Here is a 22013-nt window from a genome sequence, read left to right as displayed (position 1 = left end):
CCCCATCTTCACGAAATTTGGTAGGCGGCTTCCCTGCGCGAACCGAAACCGATGTACGTACTTATTTCGGTGGTAGGACGCCACTGTCAGCCGCCATACTGAACTTTCCAACGGTCTTTGTAAGCGTTGGGAACCCACGTACCAAATTTCTTGAAGATGGGCCCATAACTGAATCCTACTTACGTACATATATACAGTGCATCCAGAAAGTATTCACAGCGCATCACTTTTTCCACCTTTTGTTATGTTACAGCCTTATTCCAAAATGGATTAAATTCATTTTTTTCCCTCAGAATTCTGCACATAACACCCCATAATGACAGCGTGAAAAAAGTTTGAGGTTTTTGCAAATTAAAAATAAAAAAAACTGAGAAATCACATGTACATAAGTATTCACCGCCTTTGCTGCCAAAGGTGCATCGACAAAGTATTGAGCAATTACAGCCTCAAGTCTTGTTGAATATGATGCCACAAGCTTGGCACACCTATCCTTGGCCAGTTTCGCCCATTCCTCTTTGCAGCACCTCTCAAGCTCCATCAGGTTGGATGGGAAGCGTCGGTGCACAGCCATTTTAAGATCTCTCCAGAGATGTTCAATCGGATTCAAGTCTGGGCTCTGGCTGGGCCACTCAATGACATTCACAGAGTTGTCCTGAAGCCACTCCTTTGATATCTTGGCTGTGTGCTTAGGGTGGTTGTCCTGCTGAAAGATGAACCATCGCCCCAGTCTGAGGTCAAGAGCGCTATGGAGCAGGTTTTCATCCAGGATGTGTCTGTACACTGCTGCAGTCATCTTTCCCTTTATCCTGAGTAGTCTCCCAGTTCCTGCCACTGAAAAACATCCCCACAGCATGATGCTTCCACCACCATGCTTCACCGTAGAGATGGTTGTCCTTCTGGAAGGTTATCCTCTCTCCACAGAGGACCTCTGGAGCTCTGACGGAGTGACCATCGGGTTCTTGGTCACCTCCCTGACCAAGGCCCTTCTCCTCCGATCGCTCAGTTTAGATGGCCGGCCAGCTCTAGGAAGAGTCCTGGTGGTTTCGAACTTCTTCCACTTCTTCCACTGATGGAGGCCACTGTGCTCATTGGGACCTTCAAAGCAGCAGAAATTTTTCTGTAACCTTCCCCAGATATGTGCCTCGAGACAATCCTGTCTCAGAGGTCTACAGACAATTCCTTTGACTTCATGCTTGGTTTGTGCTCCGACATGAACTGTCAACTGTGGGACCTTATATAGACAGGTGTGTGCCTTTCCAAATCATGTCCAGTCAACTGAAATTTACCACAGGTGGACTCCAATTAAGCTGCAGAAACATCTCAAGGATGTTCAGGGGAAACAGGATGCACCTGAGCTCAATTTCGAGCTTCACGGCAAAGGCTGTGAATACTTATGCACATGTGCTTTCTCAATTTTTTTATTTTTATTAAATTTGCAAAAACCTCAAGTAAACTTTTTTCACGTTGTCATTATGGGGTGTTGTGTGTAGAATTCTGAGGAAAAAAATGAATTTAATCCATTTTGGAATAAGGCTGTAACATAAAATGTGGAAAAAGTGATGCGCTGTGAATACTTTCCGGATGCACTGTACATCCATAGCCTGCAGCTCGGTTGCCGTGTGAGGCGGCGTTGGGTCCCCCATCTCCGTGCCTCCCACATAGCTGGCTGCCTGCCTATATAAGGCTGCCCGTCGCTCCGGTCTCTTTATTCCCTTCCTTGCTTCGCCACGGTATTCACATCTCCCTGCTGATAACTGCAGCCTTTTTATTTAATCCATGGCTTCTCCACGGTTTTATTGTTCATTTATTACGATTAGAAGTTATTGTGTAGGTATTTTAGACTTGGTTTACATTGTTCAGGTACCCATTTCCTTTATCGTTCCAACCGTACCTCCATTAACATGTCTATCAAGGTGATCACCATCGATCAAAGAACTGTCACTTACCAAGTGGTTTCCATGCCCAGAGATGGCGACTGCCTTTTCCATTCTCTGTTACATATTGCACAGCCATATCAGGCTCACTCTTGATATCTGGAGGAACATTGTGTCTTATGTATTGAATGACTGGGACAGGTTCAAGGTGTGGACTGATGACGGTACAGGAGATAATTATACTACACAGGAGCACTATAAGAGTGAAATGCTTAAGCCCTTCACCTATGGTTCTGCATGTGAGTTGATGGCTGCCGCTGAATTGTTCGGTTGTCGCTTTCAAGTGTACCAAAATGGCCAAAATATTTTACACCTTTGGACAACCGCCAATGGCTCTTAAACATCTTAGATTCACAGGTGACGATTTGAGTAGTGGACACTTTGATGTTTATGAATGTTTAAACTCTCAAAAGCTAGATGCGAAGTTATCAATGAAACCCATTACAATTCAAACGCCTCCAATTTCCAGTAAGGCTCTGCTTCGCAATGACAATAAGTCTCAGGGACAGACCCTACAAAAGGTTGGCATTGATTTGAGGCAAGATTGTTTTTCACATGGCCCACTATACGTTGCATACTCAAGAGTAAGCTCAGCACACAGCTTGGTCATTTTACAACCGGAGGGCTGAACTGACAACGTGGTATACAAAGAGATCCTTAACAAATAATTATTGGTATATTTTCCCTCAGTTTAAAAAGGTTTACTTTTCTTCTTAATAAAAATTTTAAAGCAGTACATCGCCACTGCGAAGTGTGGGTATTTTGCTAGTATAAAAATATAGCAACTAAATGTTTGTTTTTCCCAGTTCGTAAATCTGTTTAGTCCATTACATGCTTGCAAGGAGCTGCATAGCACACATTCACGATTACTCTTTACAAGGCCAATATAATCATTCATTAAGATCATTAGTAACAACATCTATATCATTATATCTATCATTATATTATATCTATCTCTATATTATATATATATATATTATATATATTATATATAAAATCCCTATGTGCGTTCAGGTGTCCGTGTTTGGGTGTCTTCTGATGAAGTGCGCATGCGCGGGGCACGGTGTGATGCGCGATATTACTGTTAGAGAAAGTTAGAGGTGTTTTACGGAAATACAAATCAGTATTACTGCGAGAGGAAATTAAAGGTACACAATACAGTGACGCATATTACAGCCACACACAAGCCAGTATTACTGTCAGAGGAGATTAAAGGCATATTACGCACGCCTGTATTACCGCCAGAGAAAATTAAAAGGTATATTACGGACATACAAGCCAGCGGACGTACAAGACGGTATCCTTCAATAAGGGCGCGCACAGGCATCCTTCAATAAGGGCGCGCACAAAAAGGTGAGCCTCAAAAGGGTGACCTCAATTGGGCGCAGCAAATAAAGGCGCGCGTAAATAAAGATCTGCACCTGTTGCTCTTCACATATTCCAGAGCCATTTGAACTAAATTATCTACGAACGCCTTTATTCGCCGCGCTCAATTGAGGTCGCCCCTTTGAAGTTTGCCATTTTGTGCACGCCCTTGTTGAATAGAGCCGTACAAGACAGTATTACTGTCACAGAAAATTGAAGACACACAATACACGGCGGCAGCCCACGAAGAACAGTCAGCTCAGCAAGTAAACATCAACAAAAAGAAAGGCTGAAAGAAAGAAAAATACGACCAACAAAAAGAATGAGGTCAAAGTCCCTTGCCATTTAATACAGACTGTTCCTACTAATGTTTATGCACTATTGTTCTAGCGCCCGTTATTGTAACGGGCTAAATGACTAGTTTTCAAATGTAAATGTACTGATTCAACAGAAATGCAAATCATCAAAACAATACTTTTCATGCTTATAATTATATTGATTGCAACACAATCTGAGCAACACTTCGATAGGATATCCTTAATATATAAAAATATTGAGGCACAAGTGATGCCATTAAAACAAGACCCTTTTCAAGTCCTAGGCTGGCAAGCTTCAAAACAGCTGTACCAAGATCTACTGTGGATATCAAAACCATTTGTTCTCACAAGATAGTATACCTGTTCCATTCAAGTTTTAAAAAACACACAACCACACACATCTAGTCCAAAGTTTTCCACAGCTGCGATCAATCCAGTACTACTAAAATCTACCAGTGAGAACATGGTAAAATTAGTGCAACAAGAGTACGCAGCCTTGAAAGAAATGGGAGAAAACTAGCCCATATACTTTATATAAAAAAAAAAATAAAAAAAAAAAAATCTGTAATAAATAGCAACAGGACAGAAACACAGGCCCTACAGCACTCTATGTAGTACAAAAGCTATTGATGCTATTTTGAGACAAATATTAACATTGGAAAAATCAGAATGTTGCCTAATGGATTTACATCAGAATCTTTACAAAGCAATTTCAGGTTTTCTGGTATACTTTGCCAGTTTAGGTAACTTGTAAAGATGTCTGAATAATTCATTAGGTTATATTTTGGTGAAATTTAGCAATTTATCGTACACTTTACCAAGTCTATTTCCGTAAAATACAGTATCTCATTAATGCACATAAAAATTTCTTCATCGCCCCCAAGTTTCTATTGAGATCTTAAAGTTATAAACACACCTTTACTAGCACATCACCAGATGACAAAAAAAAAAATGATCACTGAATTGGTTTGTGCCCAATCTTTGCACACACAAATACCATTTAAGCAATAAATGAAATATACAAGAAATATCTTGCAGATTACTGCATATATAATGAACACTCAGTCAGCATCTCAAGTGTGTGAAATTTTTTTCAGAAAACTTTACAAAATATTTTTTCAGGAATGGGCTTTCTTGAAAGTATCTGTTAAGATTTTTCCCCTCTATTTCTTTTTCAAAAAGAAAATATGAAGTTAAAGCAGCTGCTGGTTAACAGACCTAGATCTGATAGTTGTACTGAATGAATGATTCATCTTAAAAATGCATTGCTGTTTAGTGGGCCGTGTATATCAGCAAAGCAACATTCTTTATATCCTGATTTTTATTTATTCATTGCCCCCATATTACTACCTTTAAAATGTAACTGTCAAAATCAATAAAGCTCTACCCTTGAAAAAATAACAGGAGATTAAACATAGTGGTATGGACTTTGAATTTCAAATGCATATAGAAAGATAGTAGAAAGCCAAGCACTTCTTGGTATTGAAGGTTGCATGCAACTTTAGGCGAAGGATGATGGGTACGCGCAGAGCTTTATGATTATTTTCAGTGTGGTTTGGACTTATATGCAAGTTTAGCAACACTGAAGTGGCTGATGAAAGAAAACAGTTTTTTTTTCCTCTTTTCACTGGGAATGTCATTTTATTGAATAATCTAGAACAGTATCAGACCAATAATGTCAGACCACGTTACACAAGTGTTGCATAAAGCAAGCATTTGTGGTACATTAACAATTCATCTCATGCAATGGAGGCTTTAATACTCACCCAAAAAGACATCCTCACATATCAATCATTAACTTTTGTTACAAGTGACTGAGACATATGGCGGTGAGGCATGTTATCTATTCTGACAATCTATCATTTTTTGGAACCCAGATTTTTCCATTTTTAGGCTGTGTAAAGGTGAGGTGTCTCTCTCAGTAGCTTTAGGTGCAATGTAGAATCCTTTTCTTTAACACGTCACAAACAACGAAACCCCGGCACTTTGTTGGTGGTCCTATAAGTCCACTAGGGCATCTTTCTGATTGACTACTACCTTATATACTGTAACTTCATTTAAATTGCTGTTGTAGTCCCTATCAGCTTCGCCTCTGTAGCAGTAATAATAGACATTCCAGTAAAAGAACAGTATTTGAAATAAAGGAAGAAATGCAGAATCAAAAGTAAGATTTCTTAAGGTTACAGTCAAGGGGAAATTAATTAGAAGAAAATGGATTCTGAATATCAGAGATATCAGATGCAGAAAAACAGTGGAGTATAAGGCAAATGGGTCACTTGAACACAGGAGGCAAATGTTGACACAATATGTAATTTCAGCTTCACGGTGGTTCTTATCAGGAGTAGATACACGGTTTGTGTAAATCTAAAGCCAACATTATTTTATTGTTAAGTAAATTAGTATCATAGTAAAGTAGATCATTCTGCATAATTTCACGTTTTTAATTTTTATATAATTATGTTTCTACTTTGTTAAATACAGCCAAAACAAAAATGCTATACAGTATCATCCTTATAAGCATCCTCCACTTTGTCAAATATACAAAGAACAAAATTAAGCAAAGACAGTGTTTCCTTTTCTCCCACTTTTAAATAAATTTACTAAAACTTTAACAGTGTATTTTTCTCTAATATTGCATACTTGTCCATTAACAGTAAATATTTATTTTATGTCATGATTTAACCACATGAACCATTTCAAGACATTTACAAAATAAACAATGAGTAAATTTAAAGCAACATAAGAACCAGGTACATTGATATTAGTTATTAAAACAAAGCACTAAAGACAAAATTAATCAATCAAAATCAGGAACTGGAACAAGGATTCCTCTTGTGGAACACCTTACCACACTCTCTGGAAGTTAGACTATCTGAACCACTCTATTCTGTGTTGTCATTTGTAAAATAATTTAGTATACAAGATAACATCATCATTGATCAAGTTCAGGGTCAGATGCACCAGAGCCTATCTCAGCAATGTCAGGATATAGGCAGGCACCAATCTATGAAAGTGTCTACATCCATCCATCCATTTTCCAACCCGCTGAATCCGAACACAGGGTCACGGGGGTCTGCTGGAGCCAATTCCAGCCAACACAGGGCACAAGGCAGGAACCAAGCCCGGGCAGGGTGCCAACCCACCGCAGGAAAGTGTCTACATACACACACAATATTATATACTAGCCAACCCGCCGCGTAGCATACGCCGCATAATTATGTATTGATGGGTGAATACTTCCTGAAAGACACAGTTGTCCAAATGGGGTGTGTTTGAGGATATACATGTAAGTGAATGCAAAGATGGAACTCTGGAGAGAGGGCAGGGAAGCGGGCCCGAGAGGTTTCAGGTCCTAACCGTCCAACGACGGGTCGGCACAAACGGTAATGATCCTTCCGCAGGTTCACCTACAGAACCCGTGTTAAGACATTTACATCCTCTAGATAGGCAAGTTCGATCGTCTGAAGCCCATTCCGCCCCCACCATTCTAGTCTGCCGATTTAAGTCATCTCCTAGTCATCGTTCAGTACGCACTGCCTGCTCATGGGTCCGTCCCCAACTCCTCACCTGAATTGCTTTCGTCTGTGTACAGTCCACATGCACTTGTGAGTCACGCGGACTGTTCATTTTCCACACACCGCCTCAGTCGCATGCACCTGTGAGCCACGTTTGGGCCGGGTGAGGTTTCCCATGTTGAGTCCAATTAAGCCAAAGGCTCCACACCTGGCGATGCCCTTCCATCAATTCCTTTAAGTTTCAGCTTTGCAACCATACGCTACAGTTCACATGCACCTGTGAGCCACGTTCGGGCCAGGTGAGGTTTGAGTCAAATTAAGCCACAGGCTCCACACCTGGTGGTGCCCTTCCGTCAATTTCTTTCAGTTTCAGCTTTGCAACCATACTCGCCCCAGAACCCAAAGACTTTGGTTACCCGGTTGGCTGCCCGATTGCCAGTCGGCATCGTGTATGGTCAGAACTACGACTGTATGTGATGTTCTTCAAACCTCCGACTTTCGTTATTGATTAATGAACGCATTCTTGGCAAATGATTTCGCGCCATGGTCGGCTGTTTAGTGAATTGTTGGTGGGTGTGGCTGTCTTGCAGGACTTAGTGAATTTTATATATATTATATATATACACACACACACACACACACACACACACAGTGCATCCAGAAAGTATTCACAGCACATCACTTTTTCCACCTTTTGTTATGTTACAGCCTTATTCCAAAATGGATTAAATTCATTTTTTTCCTCAGAATTCTGCACACAACACCCCATAATGACAATGTGAAAAAAGTTTACTTGAGGTTTTTGCAAATTTATTAAAAATAAAAAACTGAGAATGCACTGTGAATACTTTCCAGATGCACTGTATATCCATTTTCCAACCCGCTGAATCCAAACACAGGGTCACGGGGTCTGCTGGAGCCAATCCCAGCCAACACAGGGCACAAGGCAGGAACCAATCCCGGGCAGGGTGCCAACCCACCGCAGGACACACACAAACACATCCACACACCAAGCACACACTAGGGCCAATTTAGAATCACCAATACACTTAACCTGCATACCTTTGGACTGTGGGAGGAAACCCACACAGACACAGAGAGAACATGCGCAAACCACACAGGGAGGACCCGGGAAGTGAACCCAGGTCTCCTAACTGCGAGGCAGCAGAGCTACCACCGCGCCACTGTGCCGCCATATTATATATAATTATATATATTAGGGAGCGCTGTCGTCCCCTTGAATCCTCAGATCAGACGCCAGACACAAGACAAAAGTCCAATAACTTATTTTATTTAGACAATAATGTGCACCAAGCACCCTCCACTCCACCATACTATAAATCAATACAATAATCAATCGTCCACTCTCAGACGCATTGTCATCCTTCCTCCCGACTCCGCTCCATCTGCTGGGGTTTCCCATCGTCCTTTTAAAGTCCTTGACCTGGATGTGCTTCTGATCCTTCAGTCCATGTGATTACCCAGCACTTCCGGGTCAGGTGAAAACTCCTCCTCTTCATCCTGGAAGTATGTCATTTCCTCTGTCGCTGTGACTAAGATGTATTTCCGGGTTATAGGGAAAATACAAGTCTTTGAGCCTCCCTGTAGCATCCTCTGGCGGCCCCCACGGTATCCAGCAGGGTTGTGAATAGAGACTCCATTGTTCATGATTCCCTGCTGGCATCCGGGGCACCTCCATGCTGCAGAGAGGGCTCCATCTGGCGGCCTTTAGGTATTGGCCGAGATGAATGGCCAGCCATATTCCACAAAAAAAAAAAAAAAAAATTATATATAAAAAAAAAAAAATCAGATTTGGAATCACCTATCAAAACTTGCATTTCTTTGTGATATGGAAGGAATACTACAGCATCCAGTAGAAAACACACACACACACAAAAAAAAAAAATTTAATGGGGGCAAAAAATCATGCTAGCTCAATTTTTTCTGAGTAGTATACCTATTTTACCTGGAATTCCAGGGGAAATATTTGATTTCTATAATTACTCAATCTTTGGTCAAAAATTAATCATAATTAATGGAGCTTTAATTTCCATAAAGCAGATCTGAAATTGAGAGAGCGTACGCGAGTGGTATCAGTTCTTTAAACTACGTGATATATGACAGGTTCTTAAAGACAGACTTGGGTAGAGATTAAACAGAGTAGGCACCACAATAAAGGTAGATAATCCAAAAACATTGTTAGGCAAAGCAATTAGGAACATATTGCAGCAATGCATTTACAAGAGACACAAATTATCCTGGCAAAGAGAAGTTGGAGGTCCCATAAAATGCAGTACTGTTTTGATTAAGTGTGGAAAGTTGCAGATATGTTGGCAAAAGTCCTAATGATAAAACCAGAAAACAGTTCAAACATGGACCTTTGAGGTATAACAGAGGAGAATGGGAACATACATTTTATATAAACTTGATATATTTATTTGAAACAATGTCAAGATCTACAGATGTCGGAGACCATTTTTGAACATGTGTTATATTTTTTCATTTTTTGATTGTCTAAAATACTTATGTTTAACATTGTTTTATTATCATTTATAATATTCACATTAGCATTGTGCTTGTTTTTTAAATACACTATTGTGTAGTGATTTTGCTGTACATGTGACAATTTGAGATGCTGCAGTCATCAACTTAATTAATGGTTAATCATTTTAAAAAGGAAATATTTTCTTTTGGTTCATAATAAATAAAAAGCTTAAGAATTTAAGGTTTTGCCTTTAAGGTTCTGATTCTTGCCAAGCCAGATTAAGAATGCTCATGTGATCGACACTTGACTGTTTTCCATTTCTGGTTAGGGATTTAAACCTCTGCCACTCAACCATGTTTTTTTTCCCCCACAGACAAAGACACATGCATATAAATCACAATGATATGTATATTACAAGGAAGCTCGACATCTTATTCTGCAACATCAGTTTGAAAAATACTTAACTGAATTCCTGTTTACCATAACCATGCCAGAATATGCATGAACTTATAAAAAAAATCCATTAGGTGCAGCTGAAGAACTATTTAGGTTTAGTTAATCAGAAATGTCAATTAACAAGAAAAAGAGCAAGCAGTGACTGGATTTGTTAAATAGAATTCAGCAAGAACAGCTTGTGTCTGGGAAGTGTTAGACACTGAATTGCAAATTACTTTTCTTGAACTTTATGCTCAAACTTGCCCTTCTCTAAAAAATACCACTTTTATTTAAATCGGAGTGGCAATACATTTGTTAACTATAAATCCTTGCAGTTTAAAATAATTTCTTGCAGTGTTTTATATACTTAAATGAACCAAAATTTTATTATGTATACTAGTATATGGTTGAGATGACAATAAAGTTCACTTTGACTTTATATTGGCTCAGCATTCTAGTGGCATTCAGAATTGTAAATACTTTATAAAACACAATCTGTTTAACTTTATAAAGAGTAGGTATTTGGCATTCAATAATTTTCTAGACTTCAAACCTTATCAACAAAAATAACCTGAGAAATGTAAACAGATGTTTACATATACAAAAATATATGAATATGAAGATGCTCCTCCAATGGGGTTCCATGGTCTTCATAAATCAACTACAAAAACAGTTTCACGAACATGCATATTATGGCTACGGTGGCCCACATTTATGTACACAAGAACCAAAGTCACTTATCGGCCTTAAAATACCGACACCAATTGCTAGAGGGCTTCTAATTTGTCCACTATGGGACAAAGATTCTACGGGCATTAGGTTTAGAAAAAATACCCTTACCCATTCTTATATCCATTTGTTTCAATATGAAAATGCAAGGACAATGAAATCAATGTAAATTAAATACAAGTCCACTGAAAATATTTAAAAGAAAAACAAAAGAACAGAAAATAGGATTCACAGTGAAGCCTTCAGAATTTACACTTATGTTTTGTATCCCTAGTACAGAGTAACTTTATGTACAAGAATGTGTGCCTTGCAATTGACACTACTTTCAGATGTAGTTCCTGTCTACTATTAATTGCCAAGATAGCCTGAGGCTTCCACCAATCCAATAATGAATCAGAAAATGAATAGATGGGTTTTTAGTTATACTTATAATAGGCACTGTAGCGATCTCCCGGATAGATGAGGTATAAAATCATCCAAGAAAGTGCAGACAATTAGTATTTATGAGATTAGTGCTTGTATCTCAGTAAATTTGGCGCTTGAAGGTCAGGTCAGGTCAGGCTGGGGAGAATGCACCGGCACAGTGCGTTGCCGCACCCACCACACAACAAAACAGCTCAGGATCCCGATTGGCAACCCCCCAAGCAGACACGTGGTCTAGTCCCATCCTCCAGAAATGACTGCCTATCTGTCGCTGCCAGGTGTTACGTGGGCATCCCCTTGGCCTGGTCCAGCCGCTCAGGTCCTCCACAATGAGGATCCTGTGAGCCGGATCACACCTGGGGGAATCGCACCACATGGCCATAGTGCCGTAACTGATGCAACCTCACAATGCAGGTAATGTGTCTTATTTGGGATTCTGTGAGCAACCTTTCATTTGACACACAGTCAAAACAGCGGTTCCCAAGGATTCTCTGAAGAGACCCAGGAGTCCAGTCTCTTTTTCCTCAGGTCACTGGATAGCATCCATGTCTCGTAACCATATAGGAAGACATGAAGCATCAGGACTCAAGACTTGAACCTTTGTCCTTTTGTGCGCCACACAGAAAATTTTTCCCAAAAAATTATGTTGATTATAGAGCAAGGTTTTGAAAAGATTTGCAGCTACATACAGGTTATGCAAGACTTTAGATTTTAAAAGTTGGACCATTACACCATGGAGAGATTTCTGGTCCTCACCAAAGACCCAAGAAATCATACTCAAAAACATGTTCACAGTAACAGATTAGAGACATATGGGAGCATCCAGGAAATGTGTTCTACAGACCAATAATGTGTGAATGTATATGCTTGCAAGAGCTCAAGAAAAAAAGCTGATGCAGAAACAGAAAGTTAAAAGTAATTTACAGAGAATTTTTTTTTTTTTTTTTTTTAAGAAAAAGTAAACAAACATCGGGGGGATTTGAATACAGGTGACCATGCTTATAAGAAAATTCAAACCCATCTATGAACTATGCTTCAAGACTTCAGACACATACAGTGTAGTAAATTTACCATCTGGCAAACCCCTGCTTCTCCTCATGTCTTTTAACTACACTATAATGCTGGACACTCTTTAGCATAGTTTTAAAAAAAAAAAAAATTCTGCTGAATGCTCAGAACCCAGACTACTATTATTTACTCATACAGACCTTAGTTAATTTGATGTGCCAAGATTTCTTTTTGCAACATCCAGAGTATGAGCCTACATACATTCTTTACTTTAACTGAACTTTTACCTCCTAAGACCAATGGCTTAAAAATAATAAGATCTTGCTTAATCAGCTTATCCATGCATACTCTAAGGAAAGCAATGTACTTGCAGAGCAGCAGAAGTGATGTCAGAAGAAATTGCAGGTTTGTGATTAACAGCTCATTATTAACTGTGTGGGTCTTAATCCAGTTCCCCATTAACATCTAAGCATGCATTTTAATGACAGGAAAGGAAGAATTTCCTGTAATAGCTTTGCCTGCAAAACAAATTCTAACCTGTTCACTCATGAAGTGGTATTTATTGTAAACCTTACAATAAAAATACCTAGACATAACCGGTAAGCATGTCAATAGCCAAAAGTAGACATACAAATTATATTACTGTTAATTCTGTGCTTAACAGTATGCTTTTAACAATCATTTAAACATTAAATTGATATAAATTTAAAAAATATTTATACTGAAACAATGTTCGAATACCTACCTTTGAAACCTTTACATTGTAATAATTAAACTATTTGCAAAACCATGGCACAGCACATTATCAAATGATAGGCTCAACCTATATGCAACAATTTAGAAATTTTCATAAGGAAAACTTAAAGTAACGGATAACAGATATACACATCGTCAGGCGAGTCTTTTACGGGGATTGTTTCTGGGTTAAACCAGAGTGAACAAGTTTGTAGTGGCACAGTTGAGGACACATTTCCACTTCCACAAAAGCATAGAAAACCACTGTCCAGAAACATAAAAATTATAATGTCATCACCATGCTTCCAACCCTACCTCTTCCAGTCTAACCCAAGATTAACTCTAAAGAAAAGTGGCAATTGACTACCTGAGCTCATACAAATAGATAGACCATTCCTTCTTCCCAGCATTTTGTGGACAAATAAACAAGTTTTCCACATTGCAACCCCCCCCAACAACTTATTTTCATTTATCATTAGTTTACATCACATAATTAACTTCTGTAGACAACTACTTATTTTCTGATGGGAAAATACATTTTATTCATACACAGAGCATCCTTCCCATGAAAACAGGATCACAATGCTTCCCATATTTACAAATATATTTTGTGCATCATATACATACTGATTCAAAAAAAGATTGTTGAATATCTTGATTCACAAGTTCTTAAAAAAAGTGTTCAGGTTCTTAAGATTCATAATTGTGGCAAGGAAATTAAGTAAAAAGTAATGTAAAGTAGCACAAGGTAGTAAAATGTAAGAACAGTTAACAAGAGAGGAAGAGAAAAACATTCAGTAATCTTCTGGGGGAGTTTGAGACTAGAGAAAAAAATAAAATGATAAAAAGTCTACCTGAACAAAAGCAAATGACCATCCTCAACATTGCATCAGTGAAATGGGAATGAAATCCTACTATGGTTTGAATTTTGACTACCATTAATAAAAAGATCCTGCCACATAGGACAGATTAGACATTAGGTTATGCAAAGATTGTCAGAAAATCAGGATCATAGGAGGTCTTTACTTTAGGCAAGAAATTTCAAGGGACAAGTTTTGGTAATAAAGAACTAATCAAATGGAAAAAAGTATCTGGTCATAAGGCATCCTAAAATCAGGAAACAAGACAGTAAATCAAATGATGCTTGTGGACAATATACAGGGCATCTGCATGACAACAAATCTTAGAGACAAAATTCAGTCAGTTTTAAACAAAAAAACAAATAGCAATATTCTACTAAACGTGTTTTTTGAAGCATGCACCATTTAGTATGGTGGAGCATGGAAATTAAAACATAAAGGAAATAGTAAGGATATAGTCATAGTACTATTAGGGATTGTTTATTATGGAACACATTGCTGTAACCCTCCTAAAGAGACACTACAAAAAAATCCAACTGCACAGCAAGGAAAGAAATGCTCTAAAGATATTAACCATTAAAAAAATCCCTCAGATTCATATTATTTAAAGAAGAGGGGGGGGGAGAAGATTACTTATTTAGAACACAGTTAAAGTAATTATTAAAATGGAAAGTTTATTGGAACTCCAAGGTCATTGCTAACAACTATGGATGTTTAAGCAAGCAGGAGAAGACCTACTGTAGTCGTTATGAATAATCTTGAAATGAATACCAAAAAGTGAAAATCCCTGGCCACAACAAATCTTAATTGACAAAGTTAAAGATGTTTTTAAAAAGTAGTTACAAAATTCAAAATTAAAAAAAAAATTCAACAATAAAGAATCCAAATACAGAAGCCAAAAATCGTAAAATATACAAACACAAAGCAATATAGTAGTAAAAAAATAAAACTAAGGAAAAAAAATGATTAAATCAAAAAGGTACAACAACCAAAAACCTAAAATCTTAAAACTACAAAACCACAAATCCAAAAATTCTAGAACAAAATAAAATGTGCAAAAGCCAGTAATTTAAAACTTAAAAGGTCACAGAACAAAAAACATCAAAAGGTATATGCATAAATGATTCAGAGAATACAGTTAGAAATTAACTGGCTATGTTTTATGCCACTGCAGTTTTGAATCTTAAATAGACCACAGGTGCTGCTACGAAGCAAATTTAAGCACTTGGGGCTTATAATCTTACATTTACATTTACATCATTTAGCAGACGCTCTTATCCAGAGCGACTTACAACAGTGTTTGTTAGTTTTTTCGCATACCCCTTGGGGTCAGAGCGCAGGGTCAGCCATCTTAATATCCATTAACATACTGTAGTAGTATTTTCATAGCAGCTACTAAAAACTATACTGTATTGCTACCTATTTGACAACTATGAATGACATCCACAGTTAAGTGTTTTAGGGAACCAAGACAGTGCTTTGACTGTCACTGGTGTATGGTGATTTGGAGGTTCTGGTGATCATTATTATTATTAATCAAGCATACAAAAATAGCACAGTCGTACCACTCGTTCTTCTCTCTCACTTAAATACTGCACTGAACAAGCACTTAAAGACAAAGTAAAGGTAACTAACTTATCGATGTTTAAATACATTATTTGTTAATTGAATTTGGATGTGATGCAAAAGAAAATGTACACCATCCCCTCAAAGAAAGTCTATATTTTTCCTAAATAAATGAGTCTATTAGAAATATCCTCTGAACTTAACTGACCATATGCCTATACCTAATTATCCTAAACTATGAAAAACTGGAGTTCCCAGAGGAAACTCCAGAGAGGAAGAAAGTGCAGATTATCCACAGACAGCAGCAAATTCAAAATCAGAATGTTGGATCTGTGAGGCAGTAACATTAGCAATTTTACCCCCATGCTGCCTGGAGAAAGTTTTACATAAACGCAAAAGGCTTACCTAACTACTTGCTAAACACATATATATATATATATATATATATATATATATACACACACACACACACACACACACACACACACACACACACACACATACACACACACACACTGTACAGTACATTAGAGTCAGCATAGCCTTCATACTTAGCCTTCCACTATTTTAGCAAATTATATCTGTTCACTGGATGAGCTCTTCTCCCCAATCCATTTTTTAAGCATGTTGCAAGACCTGTTGATGTTGCTTAATGCACAACAAAACTGCCAAGAAAGTATTGGTAAAAGAGGCTTAAGATTTTAGTGTATGTTTAGCAATAAATGCTGTGCACACCACACAGGTTAGAGAAGTATACTAATTTAGAAAGGCTCATTGGGACATTCATTATCTGTTTTATCCTGTAACCATAATTTTTTTTGTGCCCTACATTTGTTAATCCTTCCCTATATGTCTTACAGTGAATTTGTGAATTTCCCCTTGGGATTAATAAAGTATCTATCTATCTACAGAAACTCCTATTAGAAAGAGAAACATACTCCTCTTTATCCACATTTATTAATTGGAATGTTCATGTTTTATTGCATAATTGTGGAATGGGTGCTTAGGTTACACTATTAATTACAACCACAATGCAAAAAGAATATCAAGAATTACAACTCAAGAAATGGGCGAGTTATATTATTTTGAATTGAGTAATCAATTAATTCTCAAAGATCATTTTCTGATATGTGCATTTCTTGAAAAGATGCTTTATACTAACATTTCTAAAGGATTATTTTAGATTGTGTTTTGAGTGAATGCACTTAATAATAGCCTTGTGCTGCTCATATTTAAACCTGAACTGCTCCACCTCTTTAATCTTGTAAAATGACAGATCACAAGATAGGGTGACAATGCAACTGTCATTAGTTGTAATAGAACTCAGAAATTCAGGAGCTCCAATGGTGTTAAAATAGACCTGCTTATATGGGTTAACCAAAAAAACGAAATCAAGAAAGGAGAACAGTCTTAAAAAGTTACTATAAGCACTGAACTGCTGCATTAAAAAGTTTACATTAAACTTTCTCTGAAGATATTTTATTGCATTTTTTTTACCATTAGAATGTTTAAATTTTAAGCAAGATTTTTTTTTAATATATTTAAAAAAGCAAGCCAGCCTGAAGCGAAAAACAGTTGCCTGCAACATTTACAGGTACTGTATATCAAATCAATTCTGAGTTGCCAGCTGACTTAAGAGTTGGAAGGGTTGTGCAAATTCCACAAAGAACTCATTCCAGTCCAGAATAAACCCAGGCCCAACCAAGAAGTGATATAAAATAAAAATAAGTGGATAAATTTATAAAATGTGGTAAACTGGCAACATTTAAGGGCCTTGTAGTTTATTACCAAGTAATTTCACTCTGAATAATTATAACTTGTTAAACAGGAATAAAAGGAGACATTTTTCAACACGAAAAGAAGTTTCTTGTTTTGTAATAGGCTACACAAAACAATAAGTTTACCATTAAAAGGTCAAAAATTAGCTTTCAGTGAAAAACCAGTGTATCACTCGCACACACACTTATAACATTACAATCTATCATCCTCAGTTAAGGTAACATTCCTATCTTTGGAATGTGTAAGGAAATTTGACAAGGCAGAGAAAACTCATATGACCACCCACAAGGATAATGTGCAAACCTCAGCTAATTAACACAAGTCCCTGGAGGTATGAGTGTTAGATACTGTGCCACCTAAATGCCCCTTACATCATTATTGCACTTCAAAATATTTTGAAAAATGCACACAAAATTGAATGCTCCCAGAAGATTTTTAAAATATGTTTAAATACATATTTCTTGCTGTTAATATTGTACTTAATGTACTTCAGATAATAGAAACATGTGAATATGGGTCGATACTCCAAGGATGGGGTAATGGAGGGTAACTTAACATAGGCAACAGCATCTCCCCAGTCTAAAAGCAAGAGAGTTGAATTCCTGCAAAGACATAATCTTTGCACTTTACAGCAGTATGGCATTGTTGGATGACTACAATAGAAACTCTGGGACCTCTAACAGGATTTAACAGAACCCTTAATTTATTATTATTTCCTAAATAATTAGGAAGAATCTAGAAGGATTGGCGGTGCATTATTTGACTTACATGATATTACTGATTATTAGCCAGTTGTGATCATACAATGTACAACTATAAGAAAACTGCAAATTCTGCATTTTTTATGACATTGCCAATCTGCTTCACTGATTAGTTTGGCTTCATCCTATTTCTAAAATCGCAGGGAGAGTTATTACCAAGAACGCAGTGAAGATGATGAAAAAAAATGATACTGGGAGGCTGACAACATCAAAACTAGTTTATGACTGAGTTGCCCTTTTTTATTGTTAAAAACATACTTGTTACTTTATGCACTGCTGTACATATGCACAAAAAATGCCTTTATGTAGGGATGCGTCATCAAAAACACCACAGTATTTGACTGAAACGGCAGAGGCAGTGATTTTCCTCTCTTAGTCCACCCCTGGTCCTGAATGTGTGTAGTACAGTTTCTCCTGCTTACCCAGCTTACTGATGCATGTGTAAGTTTTTATTGTCATGTTTTCTATTTCTTATCTCAAAATAGCTTTTTTTTTTTTTTTTTTTTTTTAAATTGCAGCCCACTCTACACTTAAATGCTCACGTTAACTGTATATTTTATAAAGTCCTAGAAATTGTAAAGTCTTAGGATTGCAAAGTTTAGCCCTTTTATTGTTTAGACTCCCCCCCCCCTTAATCTTCTAAAGCCCCGTGTCTTAGTTCTTGGATGATGGCCAGAACAGAATTTGCAGACTGCAATATTACTACAGCGAAGTACAATATGATTATTTTAGCCCTCGTCAGCAATGGCAAAAATAACTCCCATTATGTCTTTAAATATCAATCATGTTGCAGTTTATTTATAAATAATTCAGGAATAACATAATATAAATCTGAAGTGAAACCTGATATACAACACATATTTTACCTCTGCTTTATAGCTTAGCTTATTGGCAACATTCTGGACTTCAATAAATTTGAACTTGTTCTTGAGTTCCTTTCGGACCTCAAGAGTTTTATTCAAACCCAACGGAGAAGACGGTCTCGATTACCGCATACCGCCCTATGCTCCTACAATGCTCTGTCATGCCATTCTTAGGAAGATTTTTGTTGAGAAAGACGTCCCCTTTACACAATCACAGTTAATCAGCCTTACCTGAAAAACGATGAGAAGAAAGGATGGAAAATAAGGGAGAGTCCCAGGGGTTACGGGCGGAGGGTCCGAAAGGTGTACGTTTGTTCAAGTTCAGCTGGCTGGTCGAGGAGGGAGGAAGGAATGACAGGGAACAAGGAAATGGGAAAGCTCGAGGGGAGGATGGAAAGTCTTGTATTCTTTCTCTCACTGTCAGTATTTTTTTCTCTCTCTCTCACATCTCTTTCTTCCTAACAGTAAACACAAACACACAACACCTGCAATCACTCAACTAATGGGAGTAGAGCGAGAAGAAACACCGAGCAGAACCCGGGTGGAGGCAATGCACACCGCCCAGTATCCCACTCGACCAATCGCAGCTAACGATTTGTAGCAAAAGTCAACCAATAAGGGCAGAGAGGGTGTTCATGGTTTGCGCACAAGTATGTCTCCGAGCCAATCCAGAAACCTCGATTAGCCTTAATGCCCCACCCACTCGTGCTCACTCAAAATAGTGATGCATTTGAATGGTAACTTAAGAGTGATTAAGAAACATTTGCAACATCTGAGTACTTAGACTAGGAGAAACGCTTGAGCCAGCAAAAAAAAAAAAAAACTTGACATTTTGCTGCAAGCGTGAAAACTCCTTGCCGTTCGTTTGTGAAGGATATAAAAAGAAATGTAGTTATCATGTGGCGTTTTTCCTCTGTGCAAGGAAACTGTCGGCTTTGACTCTTGAGAGAAGTGGTAGGCATGCACTGTAGGTGGATTGCTGCCAGGACGAGGGAGTATTTTGGAGAGTGATCCAGGTGCGCTGTTAGAAGTCGTTTTCCAGTTATCCTGGGCAACTTTCATTTGAAACTTGGGAATGAAAAACTTGGCAGTTTCTGTTGAAAGCCAAAGCTGCAGACAAGAACTGCTGTTAGAAGTATAAACACATAGTTCATTGTTCGAAGTAGTTAACGATTATGTGTAACCTTCGTAATACATCTTTTACATTTTATTAGTATTTACATTTCTCGGAGTGATTATTTAATTATTTACTTTCGCCAATCAATTCTATAAAGAAATAACGCATGGAGTTTATTTACTTTGCTGCTTATGGATATGTTATACCGTACATTTCTTTGTGGCAGCATTAGTCAGGTATACTAAAGTCAGTCAATCATTTTCCAAGCCGCTATCGCCTAAGACAGAGTCACGGGGGTCTGCTGGAGCCAATCCCAGCCAACACAGGGCGCAAGGCAGGAACAAATCCCGGGTAGGGCGCCAGACCACCGCAGGACACACACAGCAAGCACACACTAGGGACAATTTGGGATCGCCAATGCACCTGACCTGCATGTATTTGGACTGTGGGACGAAACCCACGCAAACACGGGGAGAACATGCAAACTCCACGCAGGGAGGACCCGGGAAGCGAACCCAGAGGTATACTAAAGTGAGCTGGATAATAAGCTGTCTCATTCACTTAATTGTGTTGTCAAAGTTTCTCGATGTGTAGCCACTAATTAATCCACAGGATGTATGTGAGAAAGATTTATTAGATACAGTATACTTAATAATAATAATAATTTTCTTGTGTGAATTCATCTTTACTCTTGCCATATTTTTAAATCTTTTAAAAACAAAAAAGTTGTGAGTTTATGTACTTTCAAAAAATGACAACGACATCATCCTACTATGAGCAATGCTAAAAACTGCCTTGTAACGTTTGGAAATACAGATTATTCCTGCAGATATTTACAGCCTAAAATGTTGTAAGACTTAGCCAGTGTTTTAAAAATAAAATAAGTACAGATTTTTTTTTAATGAGGTGGCTCCCAAATCTCCTCCAAAATGCCCCATCATTTCTGCTACTTTTGGAAACAATACTAAATCTTTATGTGTCAAACGTATAAGAAAGAAGTGCCATTGCATGCCACAACTCTGTATTTGTTTATTTTTTATTTAAAACGACCAAGAATTTTTTGATTTTCTTCAAATTACTAGCTGTCCTCTCTATTGTTTGTGAGTCACAAGAAGAAAGCAGTCCTCACTGTATGATCAAATGTGAAATCTGTAATTTTGCAAAAAAAAAATAAATTAAAAAAAACATGAAGAACAAAGACATCCGTACACAGAATTTAGGTGTCTATGAAAAACTCAGCTTTTAATACAAATGGAAGGATTTTAGCACATAATGTAGAATAATCCTTCAAAACTACACCAAACAATGCAGTTTTTAGTGGCAAACATAATATTGTACATTATAACTTACTTTAAAATTCCCAAAATTTAGAAACATGGAATAAAGTAGCCCAGTGTCATGAATTACACATTATATTTTATTTTTATATGATTTAAAAGCTGCTAAGGTTTTGCAGCTATAGTGTAGACTAGTCAGATTGAAATATGTCAGTAAAATGTGCCATTTATAGTGCCCTGGATGTTGACAATTTTAACTTGTTTCCATGATGTCCTTGTCAATGCTGTGTAACAAATTATATGAACAGAACTACTGAAGAATGGCAATGTGTTTCTTTTTTACTGCCTGTCCAGCTGCACCACTCATACCCTTCACTCCTTCTTCCTTCAAAATTGCTACTTCTGTACTTCCTAAATTGTCAGTGTGATTCTCTAAAATGAGAGAGAATTTTAACCCTAAAGAGACATTTATGTACATTGAAGAATATACTGCTTTTAACTGTAGGTCTTATGGTATGACTTTAAGTAGCTCAAAGCAAGAGCCCCTACATCACTGTCTGGCAGCATATCACTGATGGAGTATCTAACAATGTTTTGCTATAGTACTTTTAAACAAAGATTTAAAATACCGTATATAAATAGAAAAGTGCTGCTATAATACTATACATTAAAATCAGTGCATAATAATGGGTAATGAAATAAGACACAGTTATTATAGCTGGTATTTTATAGTATTCACCAAATGAAAGAAATAAACTTGTATGTTGCCAGTACCTTCAGCAGGGTAAACGCAATATGGTGCTGTTCTCAGAATTTTTTCATTTTTTTTAAACTCATTTTCTTG

General features: G+C 37.5%; 1 protein-coding gene across 11 annotated transcripts in view; it reads right to left on the bottom strand.

Annotated features, from left to right (window-relative positions):
- LOC114656134 (poly(rC)-binding protein 3) overlaps positions 1–19349 on the bottom strand; it is a 366542-nt gene extending 347193 nt beyond the window's left edge. For 4 of the 11 annotated variants that reach the window (XM_051931203.1, XM_051931199.1, XM_051931195.1 and 1 more), the window contains exon 1: positions 19007–19348. The gene's annotated coding sequence lies outside the window, so the exon portion shown is untranslated. Of the gene's footprint in view, positions 1–19006 lie in introns of all 11 variants that reach the window. The other 7 variants (XM_028807555.2, XM_051931191.1, XM_051931196.1 and 4 more) reach the window with 3 other exon arrangements.
- Between the last annotated feature and the right edge of the window lie 2664 nt (positions 19350–22013).

The sequence above is a fragment of the Erpetoichthys calabaricus genome, chromosome 8 (genome assembly GCF_900747795.2).
Source record: "Erpetoichthys calabaricus chromosome 8, fErpCal1.3, whole genome shotgun sequence".
Lineage (NCBI taxonomy): Eukaryota > Metazoa > Chordata > Cladistia > Polypteriformes > Polypteridae > Erpetoichthys > Erpetoichthys calabaricus.
Note: the sequence above shows the minus strand (reverse complement) of the source record. Positions and strands in the feature narration are given on the sequence as shown.